Source organism: Lonchura striata, chromosome 5 (assembly GCF_050655825.1).
Source record: "Lonchura striata isolate lonStrDom1 chromosome 5, ASM5065582v1, whole genome shotgun sequence".
NCBI classification, from domain to species: domain Eukaryota; kingdom Metazoa; phylum Chordata; class Aves; order Passeriformes; family Estrildidae; genus Lonchura; species Lonchura striata.
Genome location: NC_140707.1, coordinates 5,462,693 through 5,475,569, shown reverse-complemented (window position 1 = coordinate 5,475,569; position 12,877 = coordinate 5,462,693). Strand labels below are relative to the sequence as shown.

The 12,877-nt window shown below is 48.6% G+C and overlaps 1 protein-coding gene across 1 annotated transcript in view; it reads left to right on the top strand.

The window, feature by feature from the left end:
- The first annotated feature begins 5,787 nt into the window (after positions 1–5,787).
- LOC146767164 (uncharacterized) overlaps positions 5,788–12,877 on the top strand; it is a 28,056-nt gene continuing 20,966 nt past the window's right edge. The window contains exon 1 of the mRNA XM_085581202.1: positions 5,788–5,885. The gene's annotated coding sequence lies outside the window, so the exon portion shown is untranslated. The remainder of the gene's footprint in view (positions 5,886–12,877) is intronic.

The window sequence follows — 12,877 nt, the reverse complement described above, 5'->3', positions numbered from 1 at the left end:
CCCTCCGTGCCCTCCATGGGCTGCAGGGCCCAGCTGCCTCCCCAGGGACTGACCAGGGAATCTCAGGGCAATCAGCTCCAGCAGCTGGAGCAGCTCCTGCCCCTCCTGCCCTGCCCTGCCCTGGGGATGTGCAGAGCTGTTCCTCTCACAGGTCCTCACCCTGCTCCTCCCTGCTCACAGTCACAACTCCAGCATCACCCATTTTCTTTTTCTTAAATCTCTTATCCCAAAGGCGTTACCACCATTTCTAACAGGGCCAGCCTTGTCCAGCAGCCAGTCTGTCCTGGAGCAAGCTGGAATTGACTCTGTGGGACATGGAGGAGCAGCTGCTCTCACAGAAGCTGCTCCTAGATGCCCTGCCTTACCAAAACCTGGCCATGCGAACCTGGTATAAGTATGGTAGAGTTTTTATTACCACTATTAACTCTTATCATTTCTATTACCTCTATTTTTGCTATTAATGGTACAGTTGTTATTATTATTACTAGTATTTTTAGTCTTTTGGACTCTATATTAATAGTGGCTAGATTAGAACTGGAAACAAAGGTACTTCATTGCAAGTAGCGGTTAGAGTTTTGTCAGCCTCTTGCCCTGCCCTGTTCTGTGTCATTGCTGTGTCTGTGTGTGAAGCTGCTGCTGCCAGGCCTCCCTATTTCTCTACTTTGGGAAATTCCATGGCATTGCTCACATGTCAGAAAGAGAGGGGCTCATTCCATTCAAACGCATGCCCTTAGCTCTTTGAGTCCCATTGTTGGAAGCTTGTTTTCTAACATTGTTGACTTTCTCAGCTTCTGTTAATATTTGTGATTTTGTAACAAAATGTTCTTGGATGTGATTGTGCAAGATTCTCTAATCAGCTTCCAGTTTGCTCTTGGGTTTCTTACCGGTGTGTCCAAGCTGAAGGCAGCATTTTGGGTGGGAGGCTTCAGTGGGAGGTGGGATTGCCTCGGCAGCAGCTGGTTTTGCAATGTGAGCAGCGCTGACAGAGATTCCGTGCGCTGAATATTCCGCCTGGTTGGAGCCGCAGTGCCCGGCTGGAGGGAGCCGCGCCGGGCGCTGCGGGTTGTGCCGGGCCGGGCAGCGGCCGCAGCCCCGGCAGGGCCCGGCCGTGGACACGGAGCCTTTGCTGGGCAGGGCTCGGCCCTGCGGCGCCGGGCGGGCGGTGCCGCTCCCGCCGGGAGCCTGCGGGAGCCGGGACAGCGAGAGAGCCCGGGCCGAGCATCAGCCCCGGGGCACGGCCCGGGAGGGGCACAGCCCGGGGGTCCCGCAGAGCCTCCCTGCTCCAGAGCCGCGCCTGCCGCAGCGGGGCAGCTGCGGCACCTGCGGGGCACGGAGGAGCCGCAGGCGGCGTTCCGAGCGCTCCTTCGGGACAGGATTTTGTCCCGCTGCGGGGAATTCCCGCGGGCCGGGCGGGCCGGGGCCGCTGCCGAGCGCCACCGCCTTTCCCGGGAGCCGCCGGGCAGAGCTCTCTGCTCGGGGCTGGGAAAAACACCTTCACTGCCCTGGGAACATTTAAAATGTTTAATACAGGACAAGAGGAGACAAGGCCATAGAGCAAAGGTTCTTACGGCCGGGTGCATCTCGGCACTGAGCCAAGAGCACACGGTTATCTCCGGAGATACCTCTTGAATACCTTTTCCCTTACACCAGCCTGTTGCATATTCATAGCCCTTATGCATAGTAAACTTTTTCCCAAGCTAGTTTACATATTCCAAGAACTGTTCAGCATGGCTCCTCCTCGGTTGCACCTTTTTAGGGCATGTGTATTCCTTGGTTGTGGTTTTGGTCCTTTTTTATCATCATCTTCAGTTTTGGCCCCGGCCCACACTGCCTTCAGACGGTGAGTGCTGATGGTTGGCAGATCTGTACAGGTGTCCTCATCCTGTGCTCACTGGATGTTATCCCATCCAAGCAGGAATTTTAACACAAGCATGCTTCTATCAGCTATGGCACTACTATGTCTGAGCGTAATCAATGAACAACAGAAATAAAAACTATATAACAAAGTTATTGTAACACCACACATATAATTTCCAATGGAATATTTGCAAAAAGCCAATATTATAATATGTATCTATAACAGGGCCAAGGGCCGGGTGCCCGCTCGGTGGCCCCGGGACAGCAGAATTTTGGGGTCCCGGTGCTGGCTGCCGGCAGAGCCCCGGCGCTGGGCCGGGGATGCGTGGGACCCTCCCGCGGTGGGGTTGGGCTGCCCGGGGCAGGCGCTGCATCGTCAGCCCGGAGCCACCGGGGATCGCCCGGTACCGGCGGGGCGGGGCTGGGGAGCGGAGAAGGGCGGCACCGGAGCTGGGGGACCCTCTGCAGCCTGCGGGGTCGGACAGACCGATAAGGGGGTCCCCGGGAGCCTGGAATGTTGTAAAAACGCCAATCACTTGGTTTTTAAAATTTTAAACGTTTAATAATAATAAAATGGTTATAAAAATAGTAACACAATTAGAGTAATCAAATTTAGAGTTAGGACAATTACAAGACAATAAAAAGCAAAAAATTATAGATGTCCAGATGCTCTCAGACACTTAAGCCAGGACAAGCATGCCTTGTGAACAAAGGAATAACCTTAAAAGCAATAGCCTATTGCATATTCATGTATCTCATACATGATGCATAAATTACTTGCAAATTAGGAACTTTTCTGGATTTTGTCAACTTCTTTCCCTTAATCCTGGTGCTTCCATAAAGATGGAGACAAGATGGAAGAATGTTTGTCTTTTCTGATAAGGAGGTTGTAACTCTTTATGTGCCCCAAGTCACCGCCATCCCTGTGTGAAGAGTTTATTGATTATCTCATCTCTTGCTTGAGCAAGTAAAAAAATCCTACATCGCAGAGTTTCTATTTTAATATTATGTTGTTACCTAAAACTCTATTTAACACACTACTTAAGAGAATGAATACAGCATAACTTTCTAACATTACACATATAATATTCATTGTAACATTTGTGAAAAGCCAATCATAAAATAAGCATTCTACACAGAAAGTGTTGAAATGGTAAAACCAGTCAAAACCCCTTAGGAATTGGAAGGAAAACCAGAGGCAGTGGCAGCTAACACCTCAGAAACCCGTGGCTTTTGCTCCTCTCTTCGACCTGAGAGCTTCCTGGGCAGGGGCGACTCTTCCAATTGCACCAGCGTGGCCATGGCTGGGAAGGGCAGCGAGCAGATGGGTTGAGCTTCTCCTGCCAGCCCCTGAAGTGCCAGCTGTCATTTGTGTGCGCTGAGGATTCCCTTCAGGCTCGGAGCTGGCGCAGCTGCTCCTGGGCGCTGCTCGCCCGCGGGCGCAGCGGTGCTGCAGCCGCTGTCCCGCACACAGGGAGGGCTCTGGAGCCTCCCAGGGCACCAAGGAGCAGAGCTGGGAACGTGCCGGGATCTGCTGCAGGACCGTGGGGCTGTGGGGGATCCTTTGGTCTCTTGGATGGGGCAGAGAGGGGGCAAATGGAATCAAGGTGAGACAGGGATCAGGCAGCCCCACGCCAGGCAGCGTTTTCTCCTCTGAGAGCTCCTCTGAGCTGAGCGAGCTGGTGAATCCTGCGGAGCAAATGAGACCCGGGAGCAAGGGAAAGGCTGGCTGGGAAGGAGTCAGATAAACCCAGTGGGTATTTCCCTTTCCAAGGGGCTCCTGGGGAGACAAAGGAGACAAGAAGGATTCCCCATCTCATGACATTCCCTTTTCTCCTTCAGTAGCCCTATTGCAGTCACTGCATACAAGAGTTTAGTTGATCCCTTTGATGCCAGGGAGCAGCCAGAACTTGAACCTCGCTGGATCCAGCCCTGTCTGCCTATCACGGAGCAGAGGGAAAAGATAAAGAACCTGGGTGGGGGTTGAGCCAAAATGGCATTTTGCCACTTCTGATCTGCTCCCAGCTTTTGCAGCAGGGCACCAACCCCATCGCTGCAAACCACTCCCTTTTGCAAGGCACACGTGGACCTCGCTGGTAGCTCAGGGCTCCTGAAGGGGCTGCTGCAGTTGGCAACTGGAGCTGTTGTTGAACTTTTCACATTGCTTACCCCCCCATCCAAATGCCATCAACTGTCTGAGGAAGGACACAAAAATATTACCCTGGAGGGGCCAAAAACTTGGAAAAGGATGAAAGAAATGTTCTGATGATGACAATGACAATGACAATGACAAAAAAACACAATTTATTTTTGACAGCAAATGAGTACCCACAGCCCTCCAGCCCTCCCAGACTGGCAGGCCGAGTGGGGCCGTTTCCATGGCATGAGGAGCTGGCAGCCTGCAGAGAGAAACCAGAGAGCCACAGTCAGTCACAGAAGGCTCCTGTGCCCGTGTCCCACCACGGCCTGTGCCTGGGCCAGGCTGCTGTGTGCTCAGATCCCAAACCTCCTGACCCATTCTCCGTTTTTAGAGAAGGGCAGAGTGGTAAGCCACATTCCATCTCCTCTGCTGAAGCACAGCCCAGCAGCCTCCTCAGCAGCTGCAAGGGCGGGATGCCCCTGTGCCTGGTTTTCTGGCTCCCCGGCAGACCAGGGGTTAAACATTGGGTGTCTCCTGGATTATCCCCGGAAAGAGCCCATCTCTGCACCCAGCTACCTTTTTTCATTTGTAAATTAGGTCTTTCTTTCTCTGCCATCTGTGGTTTCTCCAGCCCGGGATGCAACCACCGGTCATTTAAAACTTTAAGAATCTTTTTGTACAAGCACAACTGACTTGATGTATATTTTACATAAGCACGAATTATTCCATAACATATATTACAATGGGGATGCAGAGATCCCCTGCAGGTCCATGGGGCTGCAGAGATCCCCTGCAGGTCCATGGGGATGCAGAGATCTCCTGCAGGTCCATGGGGATGCAGGGATCCCCTGCAGGTCCATGGGGATGCAGAGATCCCCCTGCAGGTCCATGGGGAGGCAGAGATCCCCTGCAGGTCCATGGGGATGCAGAGATCCCCTGCAGCCCCTGGAGGAGCCGGGCTGGAGCTCGGCGATGCCTGAGAGGAGGCTGTGAGCCCGCGGGCAGAGGGGCCCCGCTGGAGCAGCCTGTCCTGGCAGGACTGAGCCCGTGGCACAGTGACCCACGCTGCAGCACTCGGAGGGGGCTGTGCCCAGGGGATGGACTCCGCTCCGAGAAGTTCCTGGAGAAGTCTCGGCCGGGAGAGAGCGCAGGGTGCAGCAGGGAACGACTCCTGTCCCTGAGCAGAGGGAGAAGCCCCGGGGGATGAGCTGAGCATGGCCCCATTCCCTGTCTCCTGCCCTGCCGGGGGAGGAGGTGCAGCTGGGAGCAGGGAGGCGTGGGGAAAGCTGCATTTAAGGCTCTGCACTGACTTCTCCTTCTCCTGCTCCGAATCTTTGGAGTTTTCTGCCAGAAATCTCTCCCCTGCCCCACCCACCCACAGGGCTTGGGGCAGGTTTCCCTTTTCGGGGGAAATCAAAGCGAAGCACTGATGCGCTAACGAGGGGCAGGAGAAGTGAGGCTCCTGGGCTTCCCGCAGAGGCGGAGGCACGGGAGGCGCAGGGCCGGGAAAGCCGTGGCGGGAGGCGCGGAGAAGTTTGTTTGTGTGGGCAGCTCAATCCCGGCTCGGCCCGGGCCCGTGCCGGGGCTGTTCCTCATCTCCGGCTTTCCCCTCACGCAGCCCGGGGGCGCCGAGAGCGCGGGGCGAGGCGGGGCCGTGCGCAGAGCCCGCCCCGAGCTCGCTGCCATTGGCCGCCGGTGCCGTCAGTCGCGGTCGCGGCGCGCTGATTGGTGGGAGCGGGGCGCGGCGCGGCCCCGGCGGCGGGCTGAGGGCGGCCGTGGCCGCGCAGCGCCGCCATTGGCCGAGCGGCTGCGCGGGCCCGGCAGCGGCGGCAGCGGCCGGAGCGCGGTGAGGCGGCGGCGGCGGAGCTCGGAGGCGGCCCCGGCGCAGGTGGGAGCCGCGCTGGGCTCTGCGGGGGCTCGGGGCCGGCTGCGGGCGGAGGGGGCGGCAGGGGGCTCCGGCGGCTCGCCGGTGCCGTGTCCGGCCCGTGCCGGCCCCGGGCCGAGGGCGCTGCGGGAGCGGCTGCCCGCGGTCTCCTTCCCGCCGGGGCCGGGCAGGAGCCGCTGCCGGAGCAGCGCTGGCTCGGCCCGGCTGCTGTGGGTAGGACAGAGGGGCTGCCCCGCGGCCGGCAGCGGGCGGGGAAATTCCCGTCGCCGGAGGTTCGTGTGCCCGACGGAGAGCGAGGAGTCCTGTCAAAGTGACTTTATTGCCGAGCAGGGGCAGAGGCCGTGGGGCATTTGCCGTGCGCTCTCTGCCGTGGCTGTAGCCCGCAGCCTCCTTTTTATCCTCATTTTCCCGGCCGATCTCCCTCTGCCTTTGCCCACCGGCTGAGTTCCTTGGAAGGTTCCGACTTCCCGATGCGCCTGGAGCCTGTCCTCGTTAATGTGCACCCTCCTTTTGTAGAACAGCCGATATTCATGGCTCTGTTAAGTCTTTGTTCTTCTCCTCGAAGTTCAGGAATGTAGCGGCACTTTGAGCAGCTGTCTGGGTCAATTTGTACCATTTATTGGAACTGATGGTTTCTCCCGTTACTTCCTTATCTACAAGTGCCCGGCCCTATCTCCAGGCAGATTCACTCCTTGACTCTGTTTTGTCCTTCCCGGGTCCTCTTTGGTTTTGGGATTATTCTCGGTGCCCTCATTCCCTGTCCTTTTGTAGCGTTTGTGGATCAGGAGGCCTGGCTGCCACCTGCATGCCCTGGCTCAGCTGCTGGATGAGCTGCACTGCCAAGGTGTGGAGCATGGTAAAAAGATGAGAGTTGCTGCAGCACAGAAGAGGAGAAGCAGCATTCCTTTATCCCCTGGTGTGCTGGGGAGCCAGGAAAGCGTGTCCCATTCCCATCCTTTCCATGTTTGGACCAATACATAAACTGCTCTCCTATTTCCTTTCTTATCATTTTTAGCAGTTTTCTCATCATCTCTTTGCCAACAGCAGTTTGAGCCATTTAGTTTTCCACAAACTCCTCCTTTTTCTGTTCACAGATAATCTGATCCCATCTCCTGCTGAAATGTTGTGTTCCTCATTTGAGTGGCTTGGTCGGCAGGAAGGTCAGGAGCTGGAGCTGTCTGGTTGGTTCTTATTCTGAGGACAGCTTGTAATCAAATTATGCCATTCAAATGAAAAATAGGTTCTCTGTCTCCTGATATGAATTTGTGAGAAACGCCAATCACTTGTTTTTTAAAATGTTAGAAGTTTAATACTAGTAAAATGGTTATAGAAGTAGAAATACAATTAGACTACTAAAAATTTAGGGTTAGGACAATTGCAAGACATTAAAAAGCAAAGACTTACAGATGGACAGATGCTCTCTTGGGCGCTTAAGCCACAACAAGAATACCTTGTGAATAAAGGAATCACCCCTAAAAAAATACACTGTTGCATATTCTTATATCCTTCATGGTTATGCATACATTTTATTTAAAACAAGAAACTCTGTCTGTTGTATGTCAGCTATTTTTTTTTAATCCCCATGGCATCCTCCAGTCTGAGCATGGCCTGAAGAAATTAACTTCTTCTAGTAAGAAATCCATAAATTGCTCTTCTCTGGAGAATTTAAGTGTTCCTTGAGCGAATTTAGGTGTTCTCATTCCTTAACCCCCCCCCCCCCCACACATGCATATTTTCTTTTAACTACTAAAGCTTAATTTTATCTACAAAGCTACATTTACCATACTATTAAGATGTTCATACAGCACAAGTTATCAATATAACATAATACATGTAGTAACTATCTGCACAGAGCCATATAACATGCATTTTTCACAAAATCGTTTTGGTTCCCAGGGGCTGGTCCATGGTGTTGTAGGATTTGTTCTGGTGGCCGTTCATCTTTTCCCCATGTTTGGGCGCTCCCTCAAGCTGGGGCTGCATCAATTGACCATTTTTTTTCTTACTCCTTCATCATATACTTGAATTCCAACTGATTTCCCTGAACTTGTTCTAGCAAAACCCCCAGTGCTCTGATACACCCTGTACAGCACAGACAGTGACAGCAGATGTTGGAGTGGGCAGAGGGATGATCCCCCCCTTATTTTAGTGAAGTTTTCCCAACATTCTCCATTTGCTGTTTCCCTTTGCAGCTTCAGCCATTTCTGTTGCAGAGTCAGAGATCCTCAGCATGGGCTCTGCCTTCAGCTGTGCAGATTCCATCTGTGCAAGCAGGCAGAGCTTGGGGTGAGGGGCAGAGGGAATCAGCCAATTCCTGCCCCAGGCAAGAAGAGCCAGGTACATTGTCCCCAGTTTGCCCCAGCAGTGTTAATTTGCATTTCTGAAGCTCCTCCAGGGTGCCTGGAATGCAGCTTCTCTTCCACAGCAGCCTTCAGCAGCCTCAGTTGTGCCCCCTCCCCACAATCTGCTGCTTTTTTTTTTTCCTTCAAATCATCTATTTATTGTTTGAGTTAAAGGGTCACCTTTAAATCTCATCTAGTTTTGAAAATTTTGAAAAACTCTAATCACTTGGTTTTTAAAATTTTAAAAGTTTAATAATAATAAAATGGTTATAAAAATAATAATACAATTAGAATTAGGACAATTACAAGACAAAAAGAGCAAAGAATTACGGATGTCCAGATGCTCTCAGACCCTAAGTCAAGAAAAGCTTGACTTGTGAACAAAGGAATCACCCTTAAACCAAGACACTTGTTGCATATTCATACATCCTTCATGGTTATGCATACATCCTATTCTAAACAAGAAACTCTGTTGTATGTCAACTGTTCCCTTTAATCCCCTGGTGTCTTCAAGTCTGAGCAAGGCCTGAAGAAATTAGCTTCTTCTGATAAGAAGCTATAAATTCCTCTCCTTTGGAAGATTTAGGTGTTCTTCGAAGGGAGCATCTCATTCCTAAAAAGAAAACTCCCCCCACATACATAATCTCTATTTTAACATAATGTTGTAACCTAAAACTACACTTAACACAATATGTAAGGGAATTAATACAGCATAACTTTCTAACATGACACATATAATATTCATGGTAACATTTGTGAAAAGCCAATCATAAATATGCATTTTTCATAATGCCACCTCTTACTGCTCAAGCCAAATGATTTATAAAGAATATTTCCTGTCCTCTTGCATTCTTTGGACTCTGTTGGTAATCAAATAAAACATGGGATTAAACAAAGAAGAAATATCAAAACACTTTTAACACATAAAAGGAAGAATCCTAATTTCTTCCAGCATCCCATTCTCAATACATTACCCCACCTGCTAGTTTTTAACGTTATTTTCCCATTTTTGGACTGATACCTGGGTCATAATTTTTTTCTGATATCCTTTGTTTTTTCCAGGATGACATCCTAATTGCCATCTATTTTCAACAATCTGTACACCCCATTCTTTAGCCAATAAATAGCGTAAAGCCAACCTATTTTAATGCACTGCAGGTGATGTTTGGCTTTGCAGACTCAATATTAATTCCAATTCCTGGGCAGCTTTGTTTATTATCTTCTCTATAACTGCTTGGAGTAATTTAATATGACTCAGGATATAATTTGGGGTTAACACAGAGCTAGACTGCTATGCTTGTTTTACCTTTTTTTTTACTAATTGTCTCTTTACCGAATCTTGGACTATATTTCTAAGATCAAATGTAAAACAAATCCATCTCTCTCCTTTTGGACATTCCATGCCCCAAGTATTACTACTTTTTCCTACATTCTTTGTAATGTGATAATTTTCCCCCTTTTTCCTGCAGGTACTTAATTTGGATGGGTTATAACAGTGGCTGTTGACATGGGTGTGTGTACCAAAAAGGAACTTTGGTTTCTTTCCATGTGATACTTTCTGTAGCATTTGTGACACGATCTTGCTGCTATCTCAGAAGGGAAAAGACAACAAATGAGAGACAGAAACAGGAATGACAGAGGTCTGGCATGGCTTATACCCCCACCTCCCCTGCCTGTGGGGCTGCTGCCCACAGCAGGTACGTGTGATCTTCTCGCTGGTGAGTACAGTGCTCAATCCAGGCTTGCCCTCTGTTTCCCTTGTCACTCCTTTTTTACTCATTTCCAGGCAAATTGTTTTTGACACCTTTTAACTGTGGTTTTCCACCATTCCTCAAGTATCTCTCAGTCCACAGGCACTGATAATTCCCATCTACAAAACCAATTTATTACTTCAGTTTTTGAGGTCTTTCTGTATAGGGGATTGATTCAGTACTCAATACTTCTTGACATGAGAACATAGATTTTGTGAGCTACAATGCCAATTATTCTCATAATTTAAACATTCACTTATAACCCAGCTGCCATGTCCAATGTGGGGATGAATCAAATAAAGTATACAGCATAGTATTAATGGCAATTTCCCCTCTTGCCTGTACAAGCCACAGGCTAAGGCCAGACTATCAGAACTCTTTGACTCAAACACTCCCGATCCTCCTGTTTGAAGTGGCAGTGTTCCTCTGCCAAGGAGGTGTCGGAGGCGTCTCAGGGCTTATTCAGGCAGGGCTTAGAACCAGTGATGCAAGCTTTGCCTTATTTCTCAGTTAGGTGTTATTCTTTGTACCTGCCTTGGATCGTTTGGGTCTTCCCAAACCATTACCACCCAGTCCTGGTTGAAAGTCAATTTGGTATCACCCGGTTTAGATGTGATAGTCCATTCCTCACGTTTTTTCACAAATTCTTTTATTTTGCTGGCATGAATTCACCCTCTTTTCCATGGTTGGGATTGCTGCTTTAGTAGTACCTGGAAAGGACTTCTTAATAACACAGTGTTAAAAGAAAAGAAAAACAATACTGCATTAACTTTCACCATTAGTTTTCTTCAAAACTTTCTGGGTTTAACTAAAAACTTTTTCTGTAGCTGCTTCTTCTTCTTGTATCCAGCTGTGCTAATTGCTGCAGAGGCCAATTCTTCTTCTTGTGAGCTATAATTAGTTAAATAAAAAAAGACTAGCCCAAATTTAACACAAGATGTATCACATCTCTTGGTTTTTTGCTTTTTAGGCGACATCCAACTGTTTTAGTCTTACAGACCCATTCTTCAGAACAAAAGCCTCCTTTCCTTAATAACAAAAATCAGAAGGAAAAAAAAGAAGTCTTGTTTAAAAAGATAAAGCACATTGTGAGAGTTAGCTATCTCTGCTTTGATCTTATCTCTATTGGTGGTCCAGCTCTCCCTCTTTTTCACAGCTTTGCCTTTGACTGTACTTCCTCACTCCCCTCCCTTTGTTGTCACTCTGTCTAGCAGGAAGGGGGGAGAACTTACAAATAGCGACGGTATGGGGATTTTGGGACGTATTTCGCTCTCCATCTTTCTCTTTCTCTCTCTTTCCCTTTCTCTCTCTTTCTCTTTTTCTCTCTTCTTTTCTCTTCTCCCTTTCTCTCTCTTTCGCTCTCTTTTTCTCTCTTCACATTTCAACATCCACATTCCAATATCAGTCCACTTTCTGACATTAGTCCAACATCCTGGAGAGGTGAGTCTGCCAATCACCTCTCCCTCCTTTTTCAACTTCCTTACAAATTTAATTACTTTTGTTATGTGTGTTCTGCAGGCCTGTAATTCACGGCACCCTCCACCAAAGGCTACCAGCTACCCACAGCTGACAGTGCTAAAACTAAATGTTATAAATTGTGACACGATAATTTGAAGTGTCTTAATTCAATCAAGCAATTTTATTTAAAATAGCAAGCGAGTAAGGCAGGCAAAGCACAGCGCTGGGCGGCCGGGGAGTCTCCTGCTCCACCAACAGCGCGCAAAAATGTTCTGTCCCAACCTTCCTTTTATCCCCCCCCTTCTCCTTGCAGGCGTGACTCTCCAGATGTAGTCTGAGTCTGGTCGTTGTGATAGCTTCTAAGTCTCTTCTTTTGAGATACAGCAAGCAGACCAGATACACACACACCCAGGACTGTAATCTCAACCTCCTTATCACCTTGTAAGCAAATAAGCATTTCAAAGACACACCAGTACATTCTTAGCCACTATCTTATGCAAAACAAATTAGGTTAACATACCACAGTATATTCTTATGCAAACCAAAGTAAGCAAGCATACTACAGTGAACAAATTATCTTTTACTTATCTCAATTTCCCCCTTTTCTTGTTCATCTTTATTTTGTTCACTGAATTTTTGTAACTCTTGGTGACTTAGTATTAGGGTCTCATCCACATTGTGTATGGGTTCATATTTTGCTCTAATGAGCATTAAATGTGCTGCGTCTAATCGTTCCTTTATTATTTTTATTGCTTTATTGAAGATGCATGGCTCAAAGGTCAGTCCCAATATTATCAGTATCAGAGGTCCTGCAAGGGTGGATAGCAAGGTAGTTAACTAAGGAGATTGATTGAATCATGATTCATACCAATTTTGCTGTGCCTCTCTTTCCCTCTTTTTCTGTTCTAATTTTCTCCTTAATTCTGCCATGGTGTCTGTAACAACTCCAGTATGATCAGCGTATGCACAGCATTCCTCCTTCAGGGCTACACACAATCTCCCTTGTTGTAATAATAGCAAGTCTAAACCCCTTCTGTTCTGCAACACTACCTCAGATAGGGACTTTAATGATTTTACCAATCCATCGATGGCCTGCTCAATTTTACTCAGATCTTCATTTACTGAAATTCTTAATGCTTTAAATTCCTTTTGTTGATTTACTAGGGATGCCACCCTAGTTCTAGCTCCTATTCTCCTGATGGTAAGGAGAGTTGCAATAGTTAAGGTAGTGAGGGGTTCCCTTTTCATTAGATGGTGTTCTGGTACAGTTTGTTGTTCATATATGTAGTCACTTGTATGGTAGGTAATTCTGGGCATAATCGTTACCTGGATGCAGTAGTCTTGGCTTGGATTAAACAGTTTCAGTGAGATGCACGGTGTGACACCCAGAGTGTTACATACCCACTTAGTGTTAGCTGCTGGCAATAGCCAGTCAGCCAGTTTC